This window comes from Phalangium opilio, unplaced genomic scaffold (genome assembly GCF_054372755.1).
Source record: "Phalangium opilio isolate 3A_F unplaced genomic scaffold, DU_Popi_V2 ptg000048l_1, whole genome shotgun sequence".
Lineage (NCBI taxonomy): Eukaryota > Metazoa > Arthropoda > Arachnida > Opiliones > Phalangiidae > Phalangium > Phalangium opilio.
Genome location: NW_028324170.1, coordinates 6,134,848 through 6,162,719, shown reverse-complemented (window position 1 = coordinate 6,162,719; position 27,872 = coordinate 6,134,848). Strand labels below are relative to the sequence as shown.

Sequence of the window (27,872 nt, the reverse complement as noted above, 5' to 3'; positions counted from 1 at the left end):
ACGCCAATTTATAGAGTTTTTAACGCTGAATTCAATGCAATTAACCGCGTTTAGATAAAGTCAGTAGTTGGACCAGAATCAGGCGAATCAGATTTTTCAAGTCCTCCTAAATGGTGGGAAAAAAATTGGGACATCAGAAAATATCAGAAATAGATCAAACAGGGTGAATTTAAGTAGAACTCAAATCAGTTTTGTCGAAATCAGTCAAATTCAAATCAGGAAATAAAATAATAGCTATTTCGCCTTATTTCTAAAGACATCATACTAATTTTTCAATATGACATTCGTATTGGGTCACGTAACAATATGCATTAGAAAATTCCCGTCAAAACTTAAGATAATAAAGGTTTTTGCTCTAATTAAAGATTATCAACATCACTTGATACCAAAAATGCACTGGGAGGCCAGAGACTGTAACCTTTTCTCTCGCTTCCCAGTTAGGTTGAATTATTAAATGAGGTTCACCGTAATTAGTGCAACAACTAATCAACTGCTAAGCCTACGGTCTTGCGATCACTTTCATTCGATTCCTTGCAGTTTTTTACATCAGAACCACATAATTTAATTTGAATTAATTGCTATTTTATGCCAAAAACATGTTTCAAAGACGAAAAATTAAAAATATCGTCTGCCTTTTTGGGCGTTTAATTGCATAATTAATTAACGGTTAGTCGTAGAGACCTGAAATTAACACCATTGGAATCAGGAGGTTCGAAACATTCAGATTTCGCGTGTTTCTCTAAATAATTAAGCTAATTACAATCAGAAACGGAAAATAACCGAAAAACTAAATGTTCTAAAAGTTGTCTCTGATTTCGGCTTTCAACCTAGTGTTACACCCGTTTATACTTCATACGTTTGCAAAGTTAAGTTTCGCTGGATATTTTTTCAAGTTTTTCGTTAATTACAACTCGTAATTAAGGTAATTTAAGTTGAAAATGATTTTTCCTGACTAATTTTGGAGTCAGGAATTCGAAAAAAAGGATTTCAAAGCCGTACAGTGATATTTTTTTACAGCTACTTAATTATTTACTAATTTTCATATCACCATTCGATTCCTTGGCTAAAACTACCCCAAAATCAATATCGGGTTAATTAATATGGGCCTAATTAAAGCTATTAAATGTGAAAAACCATATCAGCCGTTCCAACGGCCTAAAAATCACAATTATAACTTTATCCTAAACTTTACAATATAATTAACAATATCCCACCAAAAAAATCGCGTTTAAAATTAATTAAACTATTTTTAACGACTATTTATGTGTTTTGAATTATACTAATTTCGAGTATTGGCACCTAATATTATTTTCCAATAGAGTCTACACACTGAGTCTACTACACTGCCACTGCTAGAACTTTGTTTGAAAAGAATAAAAAACCATCTTTCTAGAAGACATTTCTTTGCCTCTAAAGTTCAGTTGACATTTATTATGACAGTTTTAGTAAAGGCAGGGAAGAATTATAAACCCCCATATGTTCACTAACTACTAGGGTTGACATATATCACGGCGGCTGGAATTTGGTTGGGGGGGAAAGGAAAAAACATGGAAAAAATAAAATGCCTAACCCCCATCTTTTTCCTCCTCAATTCTCGCGACGCTTTAGGAAGCGTCCACCACGAGCAGCACTGTAGGTATAATTTACAGCCAATAGAGTGGTAGTATTCGGTATGGTCAAAATTTCAAATCCGCGAGACCACAACGGACGATTCTCCACGCCTTGTCGTTGTCGGTTGGCTCTGGCACAGAGAATATAAGGGAGGAGTGGAAGCTCCCCCGCTCCACAAGCGTAAATAGTTATGTCTCGCTTAAATTATACTAGCGGCAAGGCTAGCGGTACGAGGGAGTTTCCGGCTCAATAGCGCCACCTACGATACCATTTAATGTCTCAAACGGAAATGCCTCGGTACTGCGCATTGAAGATGCGCGGTAGAAAAGCGAGACAAGTTTTGCCCCTCTTTCCACTCCTCCCCTATACTCTCTTTGGCTCTGGCTTGAGCAAGTCAGAGCAACGGTCAGGGCGTTGGTCAGGGTAACCATTTCTAGAAATAACGTTTGGACATTGGGATCATTTAATTCAGCGTTCACGAAGACAGGTTACTAATTAACTGAAGATAGTGGATACTTTCAAGTTAAAATTCAAATTTTCAATGGACGTTGGGCAAACACTATCATTCATGATTGGCGAAGGTAGGAATAAGGTGGATTACTTACCTAGAGATAAGTCTAAACTTTCAGATTCAGATTTAATTGCCATCATTATCACTGGACGTAACAAAGCTATCTCTCATGGATTCAAAAAGCTAGGTCAATTAATTATTACTTTCCTAGAGATAAGTCTACACTTTCAGATTCAGATTTAATTAAAATCATCGCTGGACGTTACAAAGCCATGTTACAAAGCTATCTCTCATGGATTCAAAAAGCTAGGTCAATTAATAATTACCTTCCTAGAGATAAGTTTCAGATTCAGATTTAATTGCCATCATTATCACTGGACGTAACAAAGCTATCTCTCGTGGATTCAAAAAGCTAGGTCAATTAATTATTACTTTCCTAGAGATAAGTCTACACTTTCAGATTCAGATTTAATTAAAATCATCGCTGGACGTTACAAAGCCATGTTACAAAGCTATCTCTCATGGATTCAAAAAGCTAGGTCAATTAATAATTACCTTCCTAGAGATAAGTTTCAGATTCAGATTTAATTGCCATCATTATCACTGGACGTAACAAAGCTATCTCTCGTGGATTCAAAAAGCTAGGTCAATTAATAATTACCTTCCTAGAGATAAGTCTACACTTTCAGATTCAGATTTAATTAAAATCATCGCTGGACGTTACAAAGCTATCTCTCATGGATTCAAAAAGCTAGGTCAATTAATAATTACCTACCTAGAGATAAGTTTCAGATTCAGATTTAATTGCCATCATCATCACTGGACGTAACAAAGCTATCTCTCGTGGATTCAGAAAACTAGGTCAATTAATAACTGTACTTATCACATGAAAATTAAATCTTAAGTAAGCCTTACAGCTCTGTGCAAGAATGGGGGGGGGGGGGTTACCTACCAGGTGAAATACTTTGTTAAAGAAATCTTTGTTTGTTTTCCCCTTCATAAAATGATATAAGAAAGGGGAAACTGGCTGGTCAGTTAGTTGGACCAGAATAGCCGGGTTAAGACTCTTGTCTCAGCCTCTTAGGGCATTTATTTTAATAGTCATTTGCCTGGACTAATGCTTTAATCACAGCCCTGACTCTGGACATTTGTCCTTGTATTGTTTTAAAAAACCAAGAGCGGAATAGGTTCATGATTTATCCAAAGCTTCATAGCCTGTTCGCAGAAAAAGTTTGTACTTCTGGTTGCGACTGTTTTAATACAAAAATTTATCTGGTTCACCCCCCTCCCCCAAACTAAATCAGGAAGAAATTGGGCGATGGTTAATTTCGTTCTAGCATTACGACGCGGTAGAAAAGAAATCAAACGCCCATTGTTTCAGTAGCAGTGAATGTTTTCATTTCCACGCCCGACAGGCCGAAACGAGGGACAAAAAATGTAAATTAATATTTATTATAACCGTTTCTTAATTGTCAACAAATAGAAACATCTCCGTGCGCCAAAATGACCTGATTTATCGGAAGATGATAGCACTGTCGCTGAATTAAAAATGGTTTGGTCTAATTCTATTCACCCCATTAATTTCGTTCTAGCCACCAAAATTGCGTAAAATTAGCCAAAAAGGTTTTATTAAACATTTATTTTAGTCCATTTAATGTCGAGATGCGGAGAAAAGTTGATAGTCTATCCCTTTAAGTCAATAAAGAAACTGCCAGACCATTTCATTCCGTTTAATGTCTATCCCCTATTGGAATTGATATGGTTAAAAGAATGTAATTTACACCATCCTGCTGGGAATCAAAGGAGCGAATATCTTTTCATAATATATATAGTTCAAAGCTTAAAAAAGCTCTCATGACTATGATGAAGTCTTGAATCTTTCTTCGTCAATATCCATTTAAGAAATGAAAATTATTTCATGTATATTTCGTTTTTTTGAAAAATATGCGTAGATTTAATTTTTATATCTCGCAGTGTTAAAAAATACATATCCAATGTCTCAATCTGTAAGTTGGTTTTCTATTAGCCTTTCTAAATCCTCACGCAATTAAATTTCTCAGGAGTTTAACTTAACTTGGCTAAATTTGCTCTCTTTCTGCTTGTTCGTGGACCAGTGGGAATATTCTCTAGCTCATTCATTAATGAAATTTCCTTTATTGGAAATTATTTTGGAGAAATGTATATTCATTTTTGTACACATCCTTGATCATTATTAAAGAAACATCCTTAGTCCATTGACATCTGGGTTCAAAAAACCCTGCTTTTTTTAAAATAAAAAAGCCCAGCCCACTGGGTTTTATTTGGTACTTGGGTGAATGGTAGAAATTGTCATTCAAAAGTAACTGCTTATTAAAAAAAGGACCAAATATTTCATAAAAAAAATAATAATAAATGGTCCTTTTGAAGTTGAAACAACGCGTATCTTTAAAATGAAATTATTCTAGCATTCAAATTCATCAAAATTGAAGATATTAATGATGGGTTTTATGGTGGGTAAAACCCGCGGGTTTTTTTGGGCTAAGTATAATTAACTAATTTGTTTAACATTGTCCTCACTATTGGCAAGTTTATAGATATTGTAATAAAAAGGAAACTTCCACTTATTGAATCTTGTGAATCTACATATTTTTAGTTTACTATTTGTGGTTTTTGACTTAAGGTGGCAGCGCAAGAGAGTGCCGTAGTTGGCGGGCTTCATGATTCGGTAAGGAAGAAACGGAAGTTAGTCGTCCGTGGGGGAGCTCACTCCACTCGAAGCACTAGTGAGTAGTGACGGCCATTACACTTTTAATGCAATAATGTCAGTACCCTGCGTTTAACTGTATTAAAGCTTATAGGAAGGTAATATGGTCGTATACTACTACTACTCTAACAGTTTACGCTTAGTACCCTTATTTATTTATTTATTTGAACACTGTTCGTGAAGCCAACGGAGTGGCTTATGTACGAATATCGGATAAATATGAGATATAAAACAGATTAAACAACTTTGTTACAATGTTACTTATATTTTTTTTTCTTTTTTCTTACTAATGTATAACTTCATCGTTAATCTCTCTCGGCTGTACTAACCAAGCTCTAGTGGCTTACCTGTACTGTACTGATAAATAAATAAAAATGAATATAGTGCTTAGAAACACGGTGCAGTATAATAAATACTTTTGACTCGTGTCCAGGGACAAGTAATCTTGCAGACCTTTCCCACGTTAAAATACTTTTTCCAGGTTAAAATACCTTTTCCATATTAAAATACCTATTTTCCATGTTAAAATACCTATTTTCCAGGTTAAAATACCTTTTCCAGGTTAAAATACCTTTTCCACGTTAAAATACCTTCCCTATGTTAAAAACCTATTTTCCCCGCCCAAAAAACACCATTACAGGATTTTTCTACCACAAAATAATGGGTTGGCCTTATGTAAAGTTGACCATACGGGAGGGTGGCCTAGTAGTAAGTTGACCTAGAGGGGAGTTGATCTTACGGTATTCAACCCCGTTCCGTGATCTAGTTGGTTATGACCGGAAATAAGCACAGGACACTGGATATTGTCCAATAAAATTTTTAAATGTCCCATAAATTGTTTAAAAACTAAGCGGGGCACTGGACATTTGACAAATATATTTTTCCGAAATTATGATTGCTTGACTATTAAGATGCCACACTATTTTTGCCCAATGACAAGTGTTTACTTAATTTGTGCGTGTCGAGCAGACATCTTCATTTAGCCGGACCGCCAAATATTTGTATTTTAAATCCATGCTCAAGCCGCTCAAGGCAAAAGTCTAAGACTCTTTACTCGCCAAAAAGGGACTGTGTGGCGTCAGCTTAAGAACACAACTTAGGAATAATCTTTTTTTACCTCTCCGAGTGACGTATGTCACGGAGAGGTTCTAATTTCGACGTGTCTGTGTGTGTGTCTGTGTGTCTGTGTGTGTGTCTGTGTGTGTGTCTGTCCGTTGTTACACCCACGTGACCGCGTTCGCAGTTTGCAAATCGGAGCAAACGTGTATTCAATTTCCAGACCGCATTTACAGTCCCGGAAATTGTATTGCCTGTCTAACAACTCTGTTCATTTGTTCACCCCACATGGACACCAGTCTGAACTTACTGGCTTCTAAACACCACCATCTTCTAGTCTTTCGCCCATTCCACATGGACACCAGTCTGTACTTACTGGCTTCTAAACACCACCACCTTCTCGTTTTTGTCCATTCCACATGGACACCAGTCTGTACACCTGGCTTCTAACACCACCACCTTCTCGTCTTTGTCCATTCCACATGAACACCAGTCTGTACACCTGGCTTCTAACACCTCCACCTTCTCGTCTTTGTCCATTCCACATGAACACCAGTCTGTACACCTGGCTTCTAACACCACCATCATCCTTAAGGTTAAGACATACGCGGCGATCGGCTAGGGTTACGAGAAACGTCTAGCCTTCCAATGGAGGGGTCTTCCTCCAAGGTTCACGCAATTGCGGTTGTTCTTGCTTTTAGCTGTAGTTCGACACCCTTATATACTACCTATTTGAGTAAGGCGAGCAACCGGAGTATGCTTCATTTCAAACGTCAATATTAGTCAAGTCTCTCAAGGTTGTTTAATTATTCTTTTTTAAAACGATGTAACGCTCAATAAGGCGAACAACTAACGAAGAAAATATTAAATATTAATTATATTTATTTTAAAATTTAAGATAATCTCTTTTCTCAATTCAAAATTAATACGGAAAGAGTTAAAAAGCAGTCTATTTTTTTTCTGTGTGTGTCTGTCCGTTGTCACACTAGTGCGCGGAGTTAGCAGTTCGCTTTGTTTTGATGTGTTAAGAAATCCTACAGAACCTTAATATTCACTTTTTCCATAATATAAAGTGAATATGTGGAAATCTTTTTCGTTATTACGATGCATTTAGTACTTTTGTAGCTTTAAAGCTCTGTTTCATTTTGATATTCCAAGGATGTTTTTTAATATTATTATTTGAAATGGCTGTTTATATATTACTTAAGCTATACTACATCTGTATATAGAATAATCCTTGGTTTAGTTATTTTAAGAAAAAAACTAAGGCCTGGATTCTGTCGGGTAAATTAAGTTTGATCCGCAATAGGCTTAGTGAACCAAAGAGTAAATAATTGAGACCTGAAGTGGAGTAATCTTTGGGTTTTGATTATCGTGTCTGTAATGAAGGGACATTAACGGTTCAGAGTGAGCCGAAAGTTAAATACACGTTTAAATAATCAGACTTACATTTTATAATAGAAGAAAGCATCATGGTAGCAATTAGATCAGTGAAAGGGCTAATCGTTATCGGGTCATAGCTTTGAAGTTTTCATTCTTGTTGTCTGTATGTGTCCGTCCGTTGTTACAGTAGTGCGCTGCGTTAGAAGTTCGTTTTGTTTTGATGTGTAAAGAAACCATAATATTCCCTTTATCCTTAATATAAAGTGAATATGTGGAAATATTTTTCGTAATTATGATGCATTTAGTACTTTTGTAGCTTTAAAGCTCTATTTCATTTTGATATTCCAAAGATTTTTTTTAATATTATTATTTAAAATGGATGTTTATATATTACTTAAGCTATACTACATCTGTTTATAGCATAATCCTTTCTAAAATCACAGTGAATACAAGCACAATGCTGCTATGTTGGTCAAATGACCTCTTATTTGTCAATAGGCCTAGTGAACCAAAAAGTAAACGTTTGGGTTTGGTTTTCGTTTCTGTATGCAGAGACATTAACGGTTCATAGTGAGCCGAAAGTTAAATACACTTTTAAATAATTAGGCTTAGATTTTATAATCATGGTGGAAATCTGGGCCGCGTTCAGCAGAGCCCAGCGCTGCTAGCAGTGTCCTACATAACGGGATTTTGCTTTTGAATTTTGACGTCACGGTGTTTAGCGCTGAGCTAGCGCGGTCTTCAAAGAAAATAGTCGGCTTTTTGGATAACGTGACGTAAAACGCGTAGTTCTCAGCTTGGCGAAAAAACCATGGAGGAATTAATACAAATAGCTTTATGGGACTATAGCTATTTAATTGGCGTGAAACCAGTTGATCACGCGAGAATTTTAAGAGATATGTTATTTTCTAATTTTAATTATAAAAGTTGTTATCTATCTCTATAAATATGTTATCCTACAATTTTTGTTAAGCCTTGGTACCTTGCACGCTTTATTGCGCCAGCGTCATTTATAAAACGCCGATGACCGGAGAAAAGCTATGACGACAGAGCTCACCGGTAAACATTTCCAAAATCCGCTGTCTTTTTTGGTGAGCTCTGCTGAACGCAGCCCAGACCAGTGAAAGGTCTGATCGTAATCGGATAATAGCTTCGTGTTTTCATGCTTTTTATGGTACGCATTTACTTTCAGTGTGTGTAGCCACAAATAAGCTTTGGTGTTATGTAACGTTAACAGTCATGTTGTTAAACTAAGAAAATCGTTGAGGTGAAACGAGAGGATAGTGTTTACATGCCAACCCTGTTGTGAATATGGCTTTGAACATAGAGGGCATACAGTTGAGGAGTAGAAAATTGGGCCTTTACAAACACGTAAAGTTAATATCCCTCCAAAGTTTTATCTCTTCATTTCCCGTTTTTCCCCCATGGGATGATTTTAATGTGTACAAGTATATCATTATTGGATGTAAAATGTCGTCTGATTTACAGTAAATTTGCTATGCTTTGTATACTGCTTTAATATTTCATAAATTTTAACTTAAGAAACATTTCCATATCTGGGTAAATAAGTTTGAAGTAGTCGTCTTGACTCGGAGAGGTAATATTTTGGTTTTCCCAACTTGTTTTTAATATGAAAACGGCGAAAGTGCGAAAGGTATTTTCGAGGAGTCAGTAATATTGAGATTTTCCGGTAAAACGCTCCCAGGCATTTTTTACGGACGTTTAAATTTAAGAACGCGACACCCAAGATTCTTAAAAAAAAATCCCTAGAATCTCCAAAAAAGATTTTAGCAAACTTTTTTTGTCTTGAGGGACTGAACACTCTACCATTTCGCTGGTTTTAATTTCATTTTTAAAGGGAGAATGAAACCCCATTTTGTTAAAACTGTATACGCCTCAGCTTAGGAAAATATTTGCGCGGCCTTCGTTTTTGAGGAGACGATTTGAATTACTTGTTTTTGTCCGAGCCCCCTGTTATTTTGGTACCATACCTTCCTTCAGTAACTTCTCCATTTTGTTCAGGGGTATTTTAACTTTTGGCGCCACCATTTCATAATGCGTTTTTGGGTGTCAAGGTGGCGCGAGCTGGCGGAAGAATCTCTCGTGCGGAAAGTTAAAGCGCCCGCCTTATCATAGCCGACTTGTATTAATAAAGGCCTATAGGTAGGAAGCTACCCATGGGGCGGCATACCAATTTTTTAGCGACCGCTAGATGTCGCCCTTAGGGGGAAATTTTGTGGCTGGAACTTCAAAATGAATGAAAAAGCCAATAGGAGAAAGCTTACTTTTTGCCTTGAGGTTGGGGTATTTTTTTGAATAAAGTAAGGCAATTTTTTCTAGAAGTAATACATTTACTTGATAACAATATATTTGTCTTTATGTTATTTAAGTGCGTTTAGTAAAGAATGTTTTCTACTTTTCTATCGCAGTACAATGTAATATTTTCAAAATAAGTGTTTTGATTAGTACCTAACACATGAAATGTTTGGAATCACATTACAACTTTGCATATTTTCGGGGTAAGGGTTTTTATTTGTACGTTTTGACTGTTTCTTCAACGTCACTTATATCTTTGGCATAGTTTATCATTAGGAGTTTGACAAGCTTATCTAACACAATATCACATAAATTAATATATACCTATTCCTTCCCCATTTTAAGCGTACCTATTCCTCCCCCATTTTCAGCGTCCCATCAGACCCAATCGTTTCCACAGTTAAGGGGCGTATTTCTCTCAGATTTCGTATCCACCCCCATTCCTTGCCCTAAAATACCCCAGTAATGTTTTGGTATAAATATGGGCATATTCACAGGGTTGGCCAAATTACATGAACCTCAAATAAAAAATTATAATTACAAATCAAAAGTATATTAAATTACAAATTATAAATCATCGTAGGATTCGTATCTGATTTTGTCAAAGAACCCTTAACGTTTCTACCTCGGCAAAATATTTAAGGTATTATAAAGTACGCAATAACGCAATAAGTTACTAAACTTTTTCAATCCTACTGTGATATGTATATATTAATTTATGTGATATTATGTTAGATAAGCTTGTCAAACCCCTAATGATCCCCCGAAAATATGCAAAGTTGTAATGTGATTCAAAAAATTTCATATGTTAGGTACTAATCAAAACACTTATTTTGAAAATATTACATTGTACTGTGATAGAAAAGTAGAAAACATACTTTTCTAAACGCACTTTAAATGAGATAAAGACAAATATATTGTTATCAAGTAAATGTATTACTTCTAAATAAACTGCCTTACTTTATTCAAAAAAAAAAAAAAAAAACCCCAACCTCAAGGCAAAAAGTAAGCTTTCTCCTATTGGCTTTTTCATTCATTTTAAAGTTTCCGCCACTAAATTTTCCCCCTAAGAACGACATCTAGCGGCGGCAGATCACGACGGCCATTGCCAATATCAGAAAAAAACCGAGGATCACCTATAGGCCTTTATTAATACAAGTCGGCTATGGCCTTATACAAAAGTCCTCTTCCCACGCACCATCCCAGATTCATTTTGTGTTCGTACGCGTGTTAGCAGACGGCAGCAGGTTAGCAGGTAGACTAGGGACTTGGATCTCCCATTCTTGGAGTCAAGTAACCCAGGGGGGGGGGGCGAAAATCGTTTCCTCGCTTTACTCCCTCACTCTCTTATCTCAAAAGTACCTGCGTCTATACATAAGCCTATAATAATAATCTACCCAATAAGTTAATATTTTTTATTTAATTATGAACTTGTTTTTTTTTATGATTTTCTAAGCAGTTAAGTTGTGTGATTTAAATAAGATTATACTGTATTAGTAACAAAGGCACCCAGCGTTGCCCGTCAGCCCTTTGGGACATTTTTTATTAGTTTTAGAGCTGCCATTTTCAAAGATGGCGGCAAATCGAAGGCCAAAAGCCATAAAGCTTATATAAATTATATAGAGAACCCGTGTACTAAATTTTAGAGATGGGCCGATACCAGTTTTAACCGATACCGATATCATTCGATACTTGGGAAACCGATACGTACCGATACCGATATTTTACCCGATCCTTCGAATAAACCGATATTAAACCGATACCGATATATTAACCGATATCAATAAGAAAATAGATGATATAATATAGGTTGTAGAGATGGGCCGATACTGATCCCATATCGGTATCGGTACCGATATTTGACTTTAAACGATATATCGGTATTGTTTGACAATGAACCGATATTTTTCCTTAAAAAATATCGGGTAGAAATATCGGTTCATTTTTAACCGATACCGATATTTCGGTTAAAGTCAAATATCGGTACCGATACCGATATGGGATCGGTATCGGCCCATCTCTACTAAATTTTAAAGAAATCTGTTGAAATGCCTGGATCGTAAAGAAGGTGTTTTAAGGTTCCAGAAACATTTCAGCGGTTTGGGCTGGGGGTTGATTATCAGTCTGTTTGTCAGTCAGACAGGATAGATTAATTAACACATGAGTGTAATCACTTATTTGGGAAGGACCATTTTGATTGCCTTATGTACACTTTTTTGGGGGTTCCATTTCGTATTTAGGCCAGTTTCTACTTGAGTTATTTTCCCCGGAAATTTTCCGTGAATTTATTCGTATCCTCCATGAATAATAAGAAATAGGTCAGCGCTTCAATCTCTCGGGATTTCTATATCCTCGAGTGTTTGCTTTTAATTTTAAACATGCGTTTTTTTCCCGTTTATTTATTTTAATTATTGATAGATGGGACCTTAGGGCTTTGCGTGTTAGTTTATGGGGCGAGACTTTAGAAAAAAGCACGCATTTAGGACATGCATCATTTGGCGCCTTTTCTTTATGGAATGGGTGATTGACGTGTGAGCGCGAACGCGCGAGGCCTTTTTCCCGCTTTTTATCATCATGCGCGCGTGGCCTTTTTTCCCGCCTTTTATCATTTTCCGCGCGAGATATTTTTGAAGCAATCTCCTCCTATATTTATTCCTTACCATTTGATTTTCCCACGCATCGTATCTCTATCTACTTGACCTTTTCCGGATACTCTTGACCACTGTCCGAGCGAGAGCGATTCATTGATGGACAGGACATAATAATAATTCTATCGCCTCTTCAATTTTTCCATTTCATTTATTTTTCGATGGCCTGACGTTATCGAGAAGAACTGACCACTTGAGCGACTGACCAATGTCCAATTTTATCTATAGGCAGGAGTTAATGACCTTTCACTCCTAGATAAGATAGACAGCTATAGTACTATAGCGTCTCGTTCTTACGTAACAGGATTTTATATTATTTATGTCTTTGACAGAGTCCTGGACTGGTCAATAGGCCTATACGAAATATTTAGGTATGAATCGGTTGAAAGTAGAACGTCTCGTGGAGGAAAGGAACAATAGTTACCTAAATCAATATTTGCACGAATATATGCTTATTATTAACCATTCATACGACAATTAGGAAAACTAACATAAATAAACTTTTTAATTAAATATAGACAATGACTTTCAGTAACAATACTAACAAAAAGCATGCTAAATTTCTTAAGAAATTAATGTGTTCTCTCGTGAAAGCTTTGCCTTAAAAACTAGCCTCTTTGTGTATATACCTACTGATCCGGCTCACCAGCGCAAGTTGAAACTCTGTGTTTTGATGTCGGTATGACATTGTATTGGTTGGTTATTCCCTCGGATCTTATCTATTCTTGATACGAGAATTGAATGAAGCCTTCCTCAACTTGTTCTTCTGTTACTCGGGCCAATTTTTTCCAACCCAATGAATTTGTTTCTACGACGGTACAGCTAAGTTGCATGCCTATTCCATAAAGGCGGTTCCGCATTTTTATCGTCTTGGTCACTCTCTCTCTCTCTCGACGGGAAAAAGATCCGCAACAGTCGCTCTACACTTCCCGAATAGCGAGTGTGTGTGACACCGGCTTAACATTAGGAAAGTAAGACCTAGTCCGTCTTTATATCGTCTTCTGATTGGCTATTGGTGGGTGTTAGAGGATTATTGGCTGGGGGGTGGGGGGTTTGGTGTCTTTACGAACGGCTGCCTTTCCATAGATAACAACTTTACTTTTCCGAGATTCTTTCGCGGCGACGCTGGTATTTCTTCTATTATGATTCCAGGCGATTTGAGATAGTACTTCTTACTTCTTCCGAAGTTAAACTACTTAGCTCTTTGAAAACCTAATAATCTAGCATAGGCAGTTTAAGAAAAACATCAAAACGTCTAAAACCTTAATTTGGTCACGCGATAAGCGACAGACTTGACTATGTCTGGAAATTTCCAAAGATTTTAACCAAGGCCTTATTTTCCGCTATACGCTAGTCATTAACTGCAGCATCCTCCTTGCAAAGTAATTAAATTTCCCTGAACTTCTTTTTCGGTGACTTGACGGGCGATCATACTCGTATTGCACGCTGGGAAGGTGCAATAGTTATCAGTGGAGATTATAATTATCGCGGGAGCTCCCTTTTTGACTCGGATTGATTTTAATTTCGAAAATGTAAATGAGACATTTCTGTCACGTTATTCCCGCCTTTATCATATAAGCGGCGACACCGAGTTGAGATGGTTCTCTACCATCTTGGGGGCACTAGGGCTTTAATTTCATTAGAGCTTTCTCCCGCAACATGTTAGTTAGTGTTGCGGAAGCGTAGGGACGGGGGAGCTTAAGAAGACAAGGATGGATGGAAGACAATGCGAAATGATCCCCGCTTGCTTGATCATTGTTTAAGACCACGCGTTTGTCCTCCCTTCTACATCCATTCCCGCCATTTCTACCTTTTGGCGCGTGCTCTCCTATTACATTACACTCCCAGGCCGCACGAGCTCTCCCGAAATAACAAGGTAAACGCGCGTGCGGTCGGACACTATTCAATTAAAATGAGTTTCCAAAGCAAGGCGTCAATGTTAAATATGGCATATATCCTTCCCCTTATTGTAAGAAGAGTGTCTCTCGCGCTGTCATGTTGTTTCCGCACGCGCTTGGTTCTCACGTATTTGATGGAAGCTGTAATGAAGGGAAAGGCGTACATCGGTAAAGATGGTTTTGTTATTCTACTATTTACGTATCCTTCCGCCCACTTATTGTTGGTATTAACTCAGTTGGGGCGACGAAACCCGTGTCTAGTAATGAGAAGACATCTTCATAGGCTAACGTCCCCTTCAGGACGTCTATAGTAAAATGCGGACTTAGAAACGGTTGAGACTTTATCTTCGTTAAGTTGCAGCGCTATCCTTCTAAGGTTGTTCAATGCGAGAGGCGGGGAGGCGGGTTTAAAATCGTGGAAATGATGGGCCATTTCGATTCCTTCCCTACGGTTTCATGTTGTAATTTAACTCGAAAACCTTCTTTGCTCTGTAAAAATGCAAATGCAGTCTGGCATCAGAGAGAAGGCCAAGGATTAGGAAGTAAATGGTTGTCTGTAGGGTACTTATATTTCATTCTCGCTTACTTGTTTTCGTTTTGTAAGATTGTTATTTTTGCCGTCTCTCAGTTAAACTTTGTCTTTACTATGAATGCGTCAAAGTAGTGGAATTTACTATCAATTGTGACTTTGCCGGTATGGTTTTTTATTGTCTTTGCAAGACGCTCAAAGAGTAGAAAAAAAGCATTTTGCCCATTTGTTAGATGGATTGGAGAGATACGGAGCTAAAATATTCCTTGCTTCGCAATTGATTCTAGTTTTGGAGTCTCCTTTTTATTCCTCACTCGCTCTAAACCCCCCCCCAACACCGCCATCCACCCAAGTATAACACTTTTCATCTGTAGGGGGCGCTACCCCCAATACCACATTGGGGAAATGGGGAATATATCGCCCCCACACACCAAAGAAATCAAGATATTTCGAATTTCAAAATAGTCCCAACCCCCATGCACCCAATATTCTACGATATCAATTCGCTATTTCAACCTGCGCTCAAAATCAGAAGAGTATTATAATTCTCTGAAGTAGAAGTATATCTTGCCTGCTTTAGAACTACGTTAAATAATTTGAACGTCTAGAGAATGTGACGTGTAAAATAAGTCCCTGATTAACAAAACATGGTTGCCAAAGTACCTTGAAGACCTGAAAAAGTGCATTGATTCGGTAGTTTTCATGTAGTAGTACTAGCCTGAATTAATATATTTATATATTTATTTTGATTCTATTAAATTTTAAACTCTAAACATTCTGACTTCTCTAAAAATGAAAGTTGAAATTAAAAATTTGCTTTAAAAATTACTTTAAACGCTCAGGAAATCTTTATAAAGTCAGTTTAAAGTTTTTGTATGAAAAATATAGCGGTAGTAACAGGTGCCTTTAGTGAGCGTGAGTTGAGCATGGAAACGTTATATAGTTGCACCCTTCTTGTATGTATTATTATTTACTTCTTCAGAGAATGTGGAATGAAATGCGGCTTTTGTTTTCCATCTATTTTGCTTTTCTGGGGATTTGACCTTTGAACTTTGTATATGTATATATATATACAAAGTCTTGTGCAAAGCGCTCTTGAACTTTGAAATGGAGTTTATCGCCGGACTTTCACTCCAAGCAAATTGCTGGTTATTCCCCCCGGACTGTAGACACCCTCTGACACTCGGTTTCACCCTTAGAAGGGTGAATTTTCTACCTGAAAATCTGCTTGGGATATGTAGTTACTAAGAGCAAAAGTCGCTATAGGGGAAAGATTTTTTTCTCTTCAAAGGCAGTAGATCGTTTATCAGTTTGTGTTGCGCGTGTTTTTTGGAGGTGGCTGAATGCAAATACTTTACGAGAATGCAGAAACCGACTGAAACTTTTAGTTTTTTTTATTTTATTTAAAGTTGTTTAATATTAATTATTGTTTAATTGAAAGGTTTATTTTAGTTAATAAGGGGTAAATTATAAATGGTTTTAATAACTACATGTGGTAGTATTTGAAAATAATTATTTCAAAATGACCAGCAAACTCTTTTTAAATTGTTTTATATTGAAAAACTCAACTTTTAAAATCTTCAAACTTTTTATTTATCGTTGATATTGACGTAGATTTTCTTACTTAATTTTTGCAAAATGTTATAGAACATTTTGGACTCAAAATCGCCCAAAGAACCACCTCTTTTTTGGAACAGCCTCTATATAATACACGGGTGTCATGCAGGTAAAGAGTTGTACAGGCGCCCATAGAAAGTACATTAGCTATTTCACCCCTTTGAGTTGGCTTCCAAGAAACTAAATCGATTTTAAATTTGTTACTGTCTAGCCATTTCATTCTCCCTTTAAAATATCGGTTCAATATAAGTTGAGGCGCCGAGGTGAAAGGTTAAGATTAAAACCAAGGCTTAAGATTTCATACCTTTATAACAAGAACGCCATATGGTATACGTAATCAAACCCATAAGATGCGTTACTTTGGCTGCAAAATATTGACACTCCTATGGTCTACTCCATCAAAAGTAATTGGTCTATCGGACTCCTGTCTGAAGCTGACTGACCAGTCTCCATTTCTGGACTGGACCAAGTTGACCCGAGCGATTTCGCTTCACCCTCAATCTCAGGTTGCCATTGATCGAATCAGATGTAGTACATTTGAAGGCAGGGAGATGAGATACGTGGGAAACGGAAATAGGATCACTCTAGGTTTTGGTTCCATTGGCTTCAAGTCCGAGTTTGACGGATTGGTCAAGGAACTTGTGGGAAAGGAGAAGGGGGCCATGCAACTATATTAAAAGTTAATTCGGGTAATTTTGCGCTTTCAAGGGTCTACACCCCCACGTATCGAAAAAAGTTACTTTTTTCTGCAGGGATCGGATAATCGAAACTGCTTTCCAGTAGTGTGACTTAGCTATTCGGTTGTATTCTATTTTCAACCTACAGTATAGTACTTTTTTCACTATACCGCCTGTCTTGTAGTTATTGTAGTACTACTAGAAAAGTACTAGATTACAGTAGGAAAGTACTTTATTACAGTAGGAAAGTACTTTATTACAGTAAGAAAGTACTTGACCGTAGTAGGAAAGTACTTGACCGTAGTAGGAAAGTACTTGACCGTAGTAGGAAAGTACTTGACCGTGGTAAGAAAGTACTTGACCGTGGTAAGAAAGTACTTGACCGTGGTAAGAAAGTACTTGACCGTGGTAAGAAAGTACTTGACCGTGGTAAGGAAGTACTTGTCTGTAGTAGGAAAGTACTAGATTACAGTTGGAAAGTGTTTTATTTTAGGAGGAAAGTACAGCCCTGAGTGTAGCAGAATTATTTTAGAATTTTCTGTAATAATTTTAGATGGATGGCATTTTTATGAAATTAAATTTTGTTAAGCATTCATTTTTTGACATGGGCGCGCATGGTAAGGCTCTTGTACATGACAGGTGCAGGGTGGATTGGCTCAATTTACTTAATGGTAGGCAAGGACTAAGCAGAGCATAAGATCAGATATTGTAGCTTTTCCAAAAAAGGGCAGAGGGCCTTTTTCCCTAATTTTTTATTTTCCCTCTCTTGCTCTCCTTGGGGAATGTCTCGAGATACAACCGCAGTTTGCTCTAACAAGGCGTTTGAGATAACGCAATGATGTAGGTTTCGCTTTAAAGTCAACCTCGCCTGAATATAGACTGCCAGTTATCGCAGTCCAAACAATAGAGATGTTAAGCTGTAACGAATGAACCTTCCAATGATGGCAACAGGCAGAAACATGTCACAATGTTGTCTGCTTGTATCAAATAAACTTATGAGGAATGTAATACGTAATAGCCTTGTGTTGCATGTTTAGAAGGAAAACTACTAAATTATAGGAGGAAACTTGTAGGTTATAGTAGGAAATTACTAGATTATTGGATGAAACTACTAGATTATAGGAGGAAACTACTAAATTATAGGAGGAAACTACTAAATTATAGGAGGAAACTACTAAATTATAGGAGGAAACTACTAAATTATAGGAGGAAACTACTAAATTATAGGAGGAAACTACTAAATAATAGGAGGAAACTACTAAATAATAGGAGGAAACTACTAAATAATAGGAGGAAACTACTAAATAATAGGAGGAAACTACTAAATAATAGGAGGAAACTACTAAATAATAGGAGGAAACTACTAAATAATAGGAGGAAACTACTAAATTATAGGAGGAAACTACTAAATAATAGGAGGAAACTACTAAATAATAGGAGGAAACTACTAAATTATAGGAGGAAACTACTAAATTATAGGAGGAAACTACTAGATTATAGAACTGCCTTATATTTTGGTATGGTAGCTTAAAGTGTCTATTTACACTAATTGCGATTGGAAAATGGGGGCTTGCTTGGTCCCTAGGGAAAGGCGGACCTTGCTACCTGTCCCTGTCCCGGCTTTAAGATTAGGCAATTAAAGAAATGAGTTTTGAACTAAGAGCTTTAAGCTACATGTAGGTATCTATTTCCCCAGTGTATTTGTTTAACGTTTTTAGGTCGCGACTTTTTGACTTTTACAATTAGAATTAGGAAAAGGGAGCGAGTAGAGAAAGATGTCAAGGACTCCGAGGTACCTCCTACATAAATAACGTAGTAATTATTTGTATGAGACGAGGGATAAAATAATCTCCTAATTGTATTTATTTAATATTAAAGAATTTGAAACGCGCGAAAATTAATGTTGCACCTAAAATAACAATACCACGAGATCCACTCTGTTATCGAGCTAGTGCTTGATCGAGTAGGCTCTTCCTTAATGTATCTTCGTCTGCCATCAAATATGGAAAGTTGAGTACGGACGGGGATGCCGGTTCGTTTCAAATAAATTATTTCTATAAGTAATTAAGTTAATTTAAGTTAAAACACAATGATCGTTTACGGTTGGGTTTAAGTTAAATTATTTAATTGAACTTAGAATAAAGTAGGGTTTCAATATCGGAATGTAAGCATTTCGTTTTTTTAGTATATTTTAATTGTATCACGCATTATTCCGTATTTTGCAACATGTTTTTTTATATTATTATTATTATATTAAGTTAATAACGATTTTTTTCCATTTCTGACGTTTAGATTGTGCCATTGAAGTTAGCTCTGGACACAGGATCTACATTGATAATGAAAGGAACCAATGTTAGAGACAACAGAGAAATCATTCATCATGGAACCAGTCACAATTGAGTAAACAATCGTAATTGTTGTGATCGTGCACTGTTTGTCCCGTGATATTATAAAAACAAACTGATAATAACTAACAAACGTCTCCAAGATATTCAAAATAAAAAAGCATTTAAGCCTTGGTTTGGGGGGGGATGCTTTATGGGGACATAAAGGCGGGGTTTCTATGAAATATAACAATAGAAACTTCTGTAGTCATCCTTTTTGAATGCGTGATAGATGGTTTTAATAAGTTCTGCTTTGTAATTACAATGAAAAATTACTTTTATGAAAAATTGTTCGTTACGAAGGGGATTTTTGAATGAGTCGCTAAGCCTAACCACATGACCAACGATTCCCACGCATACTGGCTCCCTTACTGAGAATCTATGAATTTTTAACTTCAAAACGTGTTTTTGTTTTGTTTTGCCTGTGAGGGCAACATTGGAAGGAGAAATTCTATTGTCGTACAGTGGAGAGACTCAAGCTCTCGGTGTCCAGTATCGTTTATCGTTAGCTTATTATCGATTGCCTTTTCAATGTCGCCGATTCTTTTGTTTCTCTCTGGGGAAATGACCAAATGGCAGATGGAAAAACCAGTGGGGAGGCAGGAGACTTAGTTATTAGTGTTTCTGAGGGGACAAAAGAGATTAAATGGAAAATTATTTTATGATAGCTAATATGACATTTCAAAATCAAAACTAAAATATGTGATTAGGTATTCATTATCGAAGCTAAGAATGAGAATAAATATATTTAGATATCTGCGAGGAATTTGACAATAACAGTATTGCAGGAAATTGTCAGGGAATTTGAATTTGAAAATATTGTGGCAACCATATTTTCCTGTCTTATACGGAAAGATGGATTATGTAAATGGCCGGTATTATTTGAACCAAGGATAGAAACCGATTCCCTTCGTCATCTAAGTGCAGAAACCTGTAACTCTGATTAAGAAGTGTTATATATATGGGGAAAATGCAAATGAAATATGCCGCCATAAGCCTATCGAAAGGCAGACGGAGTGCATTGTTACATTGTTCTTCACTTATGACTTGGTTACAGGCTTATGATCTGGTTTATAGACTGTCAGTCAGACTTATAAAGGCGCCCTGTTTGTCTCCACACTCTTAAAGTTTGCAAAAACTGAAGTGCACTGGATTTAATTTTAATCCACAAATCTAATATTTAGTGAAAGGATTATTATACGAGGAGGATATCTTAGACCGGGAGTTGAAATGACGGGGGAAATGTTTAGTGGTTTCAGGTTTGTGAAAATGACGCTTATACGGTTCTCTGAAGAGGCAGATATTTAAAAATGGTTTTTGTTTAGGAGCCCCAATGTCCAGTTCTCATAATTTAGAGTTGAAAGACCTCTTTTTTTTAAAGTAGGGTGACGTGTAAGGCCTCCAATGTATGCCACTTACGTCACTGATCGCTTCTTAAGCAAATATTCTGTCAGGAGAATTTAAGAATGTTCAAGTAGAAAAAAACGAATGTCGTCGTTTAAATAACCAATATTTGAATTTCTTATCCGAAAGAGAAAAGTTAATATGACACGCCCACTTATTGCTACGGGAAACTTTTGTTGTAATATAAGTTGTGGTGCGGCTTTGTTTCATCGACCTTTGAAAAACCGTAATATCGTGGTGTCGGATACTCGCGAAGTATTTCAACGTTGTTGTTTTTTCTCATCTGAGAAATCTATTCTCCTAGAGATATGCTGCAAGGCTGATTCGTTAGGGGCGTGTCGACACGCCATTTTAAACATTCTAATGACAGAAGAAAGTAGTGCTGTTTAATGATCAAGTGTAACTCAGGGAAAGAAAACTATACTTTTTTGTCAATTGTCCTTTCCCCTGAAAAAAAAAAACGAGTCCGGAATCTCGCTCTATTCGTATATTTTACAGAAAGCAAACATTGCATTTTTTCTTCCGTAAAACAACATTTGAGAGAACGGCCTTCTCAGTCCATTTTCTCAATATAAAACGTTCGTAGGCGGTTCGCGACAAAACCAAGTAACTTCCATTAAAAGAGGTAGTTTTGATCGTGAACACGTGACATACTTTGAAACGGGGGGGGGCTATGAGTAGAGATGCGAGTTGGTATATGGGAAAAAAACCTGGGTAATATATGGGAAAAATCCTGGAAAACTCAGGAAAATCGGTTTTTCTCCCTCTCGCCAAGAAGTTGAAAAGAGAGGAGGAAAATCCAGAAGTGTTGAAGTTTCCATAGATCTTTTTATTGACTATCCCTTTAAAGACGCAACGTTGAAGGGGGTGGCGAGAAAAAGCCAAAAGTGTTGATGAAGTTTCTACAGATATTTTTGTTGACTATCCCTTTAAATACGTGAAGTTGAAGGGGGTGGCGAGAAAAAGCCAAAAGTGTTGATGAAATTTCTATAGATCTTTTTGTTGACTATCACTTTAAATCCGTTAGTAAGTAGATATCATCTTTTGTATCTCATTGTGCGGTCTGTTGCTGCAAGAAAAGGGTAACGCCCATTTTCTTTTGATATAAGCAAAGCCGTAATTTCCTACTCGCAAACAAACTTATCTTTTCCATTCTCCCTCTTCCTCCTTCGTGAGAACCGGAACAAGAAAGAATGAGGGGGGGGGAGGAAGTGGAATATTTCTTGAATAAGATCGAAGAGTTTGCTTGCCAAGAAAGATATTGTTGCCTAAAAAGATCCGCTCCACCCACCTTAAATATACCTGAGACTACATATAGTCATAAGTTCATAAGATATGTTCCATAAGTTTGTCACTGGTTACTGATTGGTTGTCATGAAGTGACGTAGGCGAAACGTCTTAGATTCTCGTAAAGCGACGACTGGTGAGACGCTGTCAAGCCTTAGTACGGACTAAATTGGAAGATGGACTACAAAACCGAGTGTAGTCAATTCTCGCTTGTCGTTCTCGAACTAGCTCTCATGTCTCTAGCATTACGAAGTATAGGAAGTGTCATACTTATGGAACATATCTTATAAACTTTTGATATGGTATATGTATATGTCGTTTAAGACGCCACGTGAACGTATTTCTTTCCAAATAGATATAGAATAGTCTTGGTATCCCATGCATGCAGTCAGTGCTTGGAGCTGCTATTACTGTATATAGCTGTAGTTATAGCAACATTGCGTATTCAAGTTGCCACGTAGAATTACTGCAATACCGGGGAAAGTTTGAGTTTTTGAAAACGGTTGTTGTGGAATTTTAAAACTACAATATAAAAGCGACAGATTTTTATGTTGTTTCGGTAATTACGCTGTGGTAGTAGGGAACTATGTATAGCACGAAGTTCATGGTATTATTTTCAAAGCCACGAAATTAAAATTGGTCTGGGAAAGCTGGAAAAGTCAATTTAAAAATTTGGAAATGACTTTAATTTCATAAGCTCTTTATTTGTCCAATTTGTGTGTTTTTTTTCCACGGACATTTATGTGATACGTAAGAACTTCGTCAACCGCATGCAGCGTTATTCCTTCATGTCCCCTTTACGTGCACATTCGTGAATACATAATAGTTTGAAAGGAAAGCCTATTTTTTAAAAGTTTCTTCAATATAAATAAATAATTCCTTGGAGTATCGCGATATTTCAGTTAAACTTTTTCTTCCGCCTTGAATTCCGTCCACACAGCCTTCTTTAGTAAAGGCCTCAGGCTGCGTTATAGGTCGCGAAAAGCGGAAATACGCTAAAGGTTGTTCGTTTCATGGCCTATAGGTTATTGAAGGCGATATTTGTAAAGAAAGTAAAATCTGTTAGAGGCGGTATTTTGTAAATACCAATAGATATCGAATTTCTAAAAGGCTCGATCGCTTTCATAGGCTAGATTGCATTCTAGGAAGAGTTTAAAGGCACTTAGAGTGAAGGGCCTTATTTTTATACCTTTCAAGAGTGCAACCGAGAATCCAAATAAATAACTTATTGAAGAAGAAAATGTTTTTTGCGGGAACATTTTGGCAAAAAGCGCTTCGAGCCACAAAAACCGAAAGAAATACCAAAAAAATACTCAAACTGTTATGAAAAAAGCTTTCAGCCATTTTGGGGTAAAAACGCTGCCGAATTTTACTCGCGTTTTCGAGGGGGTATTCACTAACTCGCTGGACACTTCATGATATCAGATAGCGTAGTCATTTAATGGGTTCAAAGTAGGGAAATGTTAAATTGCCCCTTAGTTTTCACTAAATGGGTTTTGATGCCATTCTCCCAGTGTTGGGAGACAGTTTATGAGCCAAGACTTCGTAGAGGAAGGATAGCAGTTGAGTTCGTAAGCTGAGATAGAGGGGGAAAAATTCTTTTATACATCATAGTGCATAGCCCCTCTCGCTCGCGAAGATCTAACATCAATTTATATCCGTAATATCATAAGATCTATCAGTTTAGTTTTCTAGAAACGTTCCGTTTTGTTCACAAATAAAATAAAACAAGATGGTCTAGCCCACAATTAAGCAACATCGTCTACGTACTCTCGCTATCCCCATATTTACTTCCAGTGAAATATCCCCTAGTATTTCGGTAAGGGGCGGGAACGTAGTAGTTACTTCCTCATTTCCGTTATTTCAATTAGTCTTTGTTACTACTACTACTACTACTACTACTACTACTACTACTACTACTACTATTATTCGGGTAAAAGTATTAGTCCCATCCATACAATGTAGCTAAAAAATACCAATAGACCTATGGGCATAATCGTCAAAGCACGCGTTTATAGAATTCAGACCAGCTCGAACCGCGTCTATCTCATTTCCGCCTCTCTTGGAACTCACTCAGCTCAGCTCAGACCGCTCCTATCTCCTTTCTCTGTCTTTCCTATTATATCTGCAATTCACTCTTAACAGACGTCTGTAGGCGAGGTAGTAAAGTATCCGGCTGTGGATCCAACGGCCGCGGTTCAAAAGTTTTTTTTTTTAATTACGAAAAGCATTTATTTCCAATACAGCTAGCGACCAGCGACACCCAGATGCGGTTCTGAGAATTACCATTTAAAAATAACGAACAAAAGAACAACAACAACAACAACAACATCACGTTCTTCTTCTACACACTAGGTCAAACTGATTGTCCATCGTATGTTTTAAGGATATGCCTAAAAATATGGTTCAAACTACAAAGTGAAAAGAAACGTTTAGAGTTTTCAATTTCGCTAAGAATTCAGAATGATAGAAATATTTAACTTTCATTTCATTGGAGGAACATATTCAATTACTTTTATGTTTAAACTCAGCAATACAGGGTGTTTCTGTTAGGTCTATCAGAAATTATGATTGGGTATGTTCTTTGGGCGATTTCGAGTCGAAAATATTCTATAACTTTTGCCGTCCGGGTCACCATTTTCGAGTTGCCGAAACTATAGCTTCAAGGCGAGCTCTTAAAAACTATACTTTGCTTAAACTTAAAAGCCCCAAAACTCCTCTATAAAATAGATCTTTTAGAATATTCCACCAGTAACTTAGATTCCTTTTCACTATTAGTTGGTCGGTCGTGCTCGTGTTGTACGTGAGCGTGGCAAATTTGAAATTAAATTGTTTTGGTTCAGTTGGGGAGGTAGGTAACCTTCTTGTAGCCACCATTACGAAAGATCGAACGTCACCAAAGGAAAGAATTGCGGCAATATTATCGTAGCACCCGAAGTGTTAGCTGCAACTGGCTTTTGGTGAAATATGTTGCATGGGAAATCGTTTCATTTTTACCGCAACGGTGTCGAAGGTTTTTAGAGAAAACGGTAAGGGTGAATATATTTTCCCGCCTATTCTGCATTGAGCCTGAATTCGTAATGAGATATCTAGAAAAAGATCAAAGGTTTATAAACTTTTACTTTATTCCAAGTTGGGGTCCTCGTGTTAATGTTAAATATAGAAAGGGCATCGCCAAGGAAACGTTGAAAAGGTTATTGGAAACCCTTTCCGGATATTCTAGGAAATTCCCATGAATCTTTGATTACCACTCAATGTGTTCTGGTATACTCGTTTTCGGAGAAATTTCGCATTCGCCAGAGGAATAACTTAAGGGATACCACGGTACCTGGCTGGAAATAGTGCGAAATTCTAGAATTTTTGAAAATGCATGGGTGTTAGGAGATTTTAAAAATGTTCTTGCAGGTCATGGGTTTTTAATTGGTTCGGTAATTATATTATAGTATACTAGCGTGGAGTAATATATTGATAAGTTCATGGTACTTTAGTAATTTTATAGTTTCATCCAATATTTAAAAGCCAAACAAAATGGCAAACATAGACATTGTCTCTGAAATTCAAAAAAAAGTTAAAAAGTTGACATGGAATGTAGTGTCATATAGCAAATATGTGTCGCAGTTTCGGAAATTTTGGGAAACAAAGCCAGTACATTTTATGGATTCTTGTATCCGTGGTTTAACGTTGAAAAGCTAAAGATAGATCATTTTGATTGGCTTTCTAGAAGAAGGGATATTTCCTTACTGGGATATCAAGTTAGTTGAAAGCGCCTGGCGTATATACTTACTTGTAGGAATTCATACCGCCAATTGGAATTATTGTGTATCCATTTTCTCAACGTATCTCTAGGCGAATTTTGTAATAAGAGCCACCTAGATAATGACGAATTTTACCTCGCAAATAATTTATCCCGCTTCCTTTTGCACCTCGGGTGTTCTATGAAGTATCAACCAATGAAATCACAGTTAGAAAGACGTCAGAATTATGATGCGTGACGGATAGTAAGTTCTCAAGTCCAGCCTACATAAAAGCCAGCATGGAAATTAACACGAGAGATATGGGGGGAACTATCTTTCTTTGAAGCTGTATGCATTCCGGTTACTGGCAATAAAGCAAACAGGCGAGCCAGTGTTACGAGCTATCCGATTTCACTGTTATAACGGGGGCATTATAATATTAAATGTCAACTTTAGTGGTTATAGCAGGAAAGAGATATCCGAGCTTAGGAGGACTATTATGGGATATGGGTGCAGGCCCTATATGTATCGCTTGACCATTGCCGCCCAACTGAAAGTTGAGAGAGATGGGCTCCGGCAATTCCCACCGGATATTTCAAGGGGTTCTTGCCGTCTTAGGGTGTATTAAGTAGCGGTAACGCGGCACTGTTGTTTGGTTCAAATCTTCTTACTGATACCATAAGTAATATAAATACTTTAAGTACGTTAATGAAGGTATGATTTCCTCCGAGATACGGTAATGGATATGTATTTTTGCGAGTGAAACGTTTTCCAATTTTACTTTTCACTTTTTTTTTTAACTTTCTGCGTCCAAACTTGTAACCCATTTTGACATGCACTTCTACCGAATTGAATTTATCAATCGGAATCATGTTTCTCTCTACAATATTAAAGAAGGTACAATCAATTAAGTCTCCTTAAGGGTCACTACACGTTAGGCTTCCCCGCGAAGCACTGGCGAATTCGTCCAATAGGGGTACTCCCCAGTGCTTGGCGAGGAAGTCTAACTCGTAGTGTCTCCGTTACGAAAACTTAATTGCTTGTATCTTCGTTAATATTGTAGATGGAAACATGGTTCCAATTGATATATTCATTATTTTATACGCTCTTTCGATTAAAAAAGAAAAAATTCTAACCCGAGTAACCCTTTAATTTGTTAAGTAATTTAACAGTGCTGGAATTATGCGACATTTGGGAAGTTTGTATCATACTTATTGGTGTTAGGTTTACTTTTTCTGATATAAATTAAATCCAGAAGAGCTTTTATTTGGAGTTTTCGAGTAGATTTGTGTCAAGTTTCTAACATTAAATTAGATTTTAATTCAAGCATAAGCCTTTAGAGATAGAAAAATTCGGGCCTGGCCATTCTTTTTTTTTCTTCGTCAGATAACTTGTTGTAAGGTTCTTATGTCTGTTGTAGGACCACTTCCTCCCTTTTCTTCATTTCCGCTTTTTTACTTCCGGTTTTACTCCGTCCGTCTTAGAGTGAGTGGAGACTTTCGCTTTTCCTCTTTCTCTCTCTACACAGAATCCTCTTTAAAACCATACATATATCGACCATCCCTCAGCTACATTTAGAAACGGAGCTAGTGACTTTGTAGAAGTTATCCAGGGGTCAAGGATAGATTTAAAAGTTGGTAAGAGCGCATAGCCGATAGCTTCGAACGTTATAGATGGTTGCCGTAGTTAAGAGAAAACCTGGAAAGGTCACGAAGGGATTTTTAAAATAAGCTAATTGCACGTTAAAATAAATAAGTTTTAAAATATTGCTTAAAAATTAACTTAGAATTGACTTGTTTATAATAAATAATGTTCTCAACTGCTTTGATTTTGCAAAAAAAAGTTAGGAATTTAAATTAATTTCGTACAAAGTCAGATATAAATCGGGGATTTCGTTTGATGTATCATACTAGGGATAGATTTAATTTTAGAAGTAGGAATGGAGAACAGCGTAATATCTGGGCGCGCGTCCCAGACCCCCTTCTAAGGGACGGAGGGGTATGAAAGAAGAGGCGGGTCATAGCGACAGAGGTAAAAAGAAACTACGTATTTTTCTCCGTCTCCGTCAGCAACG

General features: G+C 36.9%; 3 long non-coding RNA genes across 3 annotated transcripts in view; 2 read left to right on the top strand and 1 right to left on the bottom strand.

Annotated features, from left to right (window-relative positions):
- The window catches only part of LOC149674000 (uncharacterized), a 116,911-nt gene that overhangs the window by 3,667 nt on the left and 85,372 nt on the right, over window positions 1-27,872 (top strand). Inside the window, exon 2 of the long non-coding RNA XR_016366984.1 lies at window positions 19,282-19,389. This is a non-coding gene — a long non-coding RNA (uncharacterized LOC149674000). The remainder of the gene's footprint in view (window positions 1-19,281; window positions 19,390-27,872) is intronic.
- LOC149674003 (uncharacterized) lies at window positions 1,752-5,259 on the top strand. The gene is made up of 2 exons (XR_016366982.1): window positions 1,752-4,963; window positions 5,049-5,259. It is a non-coding gene; the product is annotated as an uncharacterized LOC149674003 (long non-coding RNA).
- On the bottom strand, window positions 3,146-5,598 carry LOC149674002 (uncharacterized). The gene is made up of 2 exons (XR_016366983.1): window positions 5,282-5,598; window positions 3,146-5,222 (listed from the first exon to the last, which is right to left on the bottom strand). It is a non-coding gene; the product is annotated as an uncharacterized LOC149674002 (long non-coding RNA).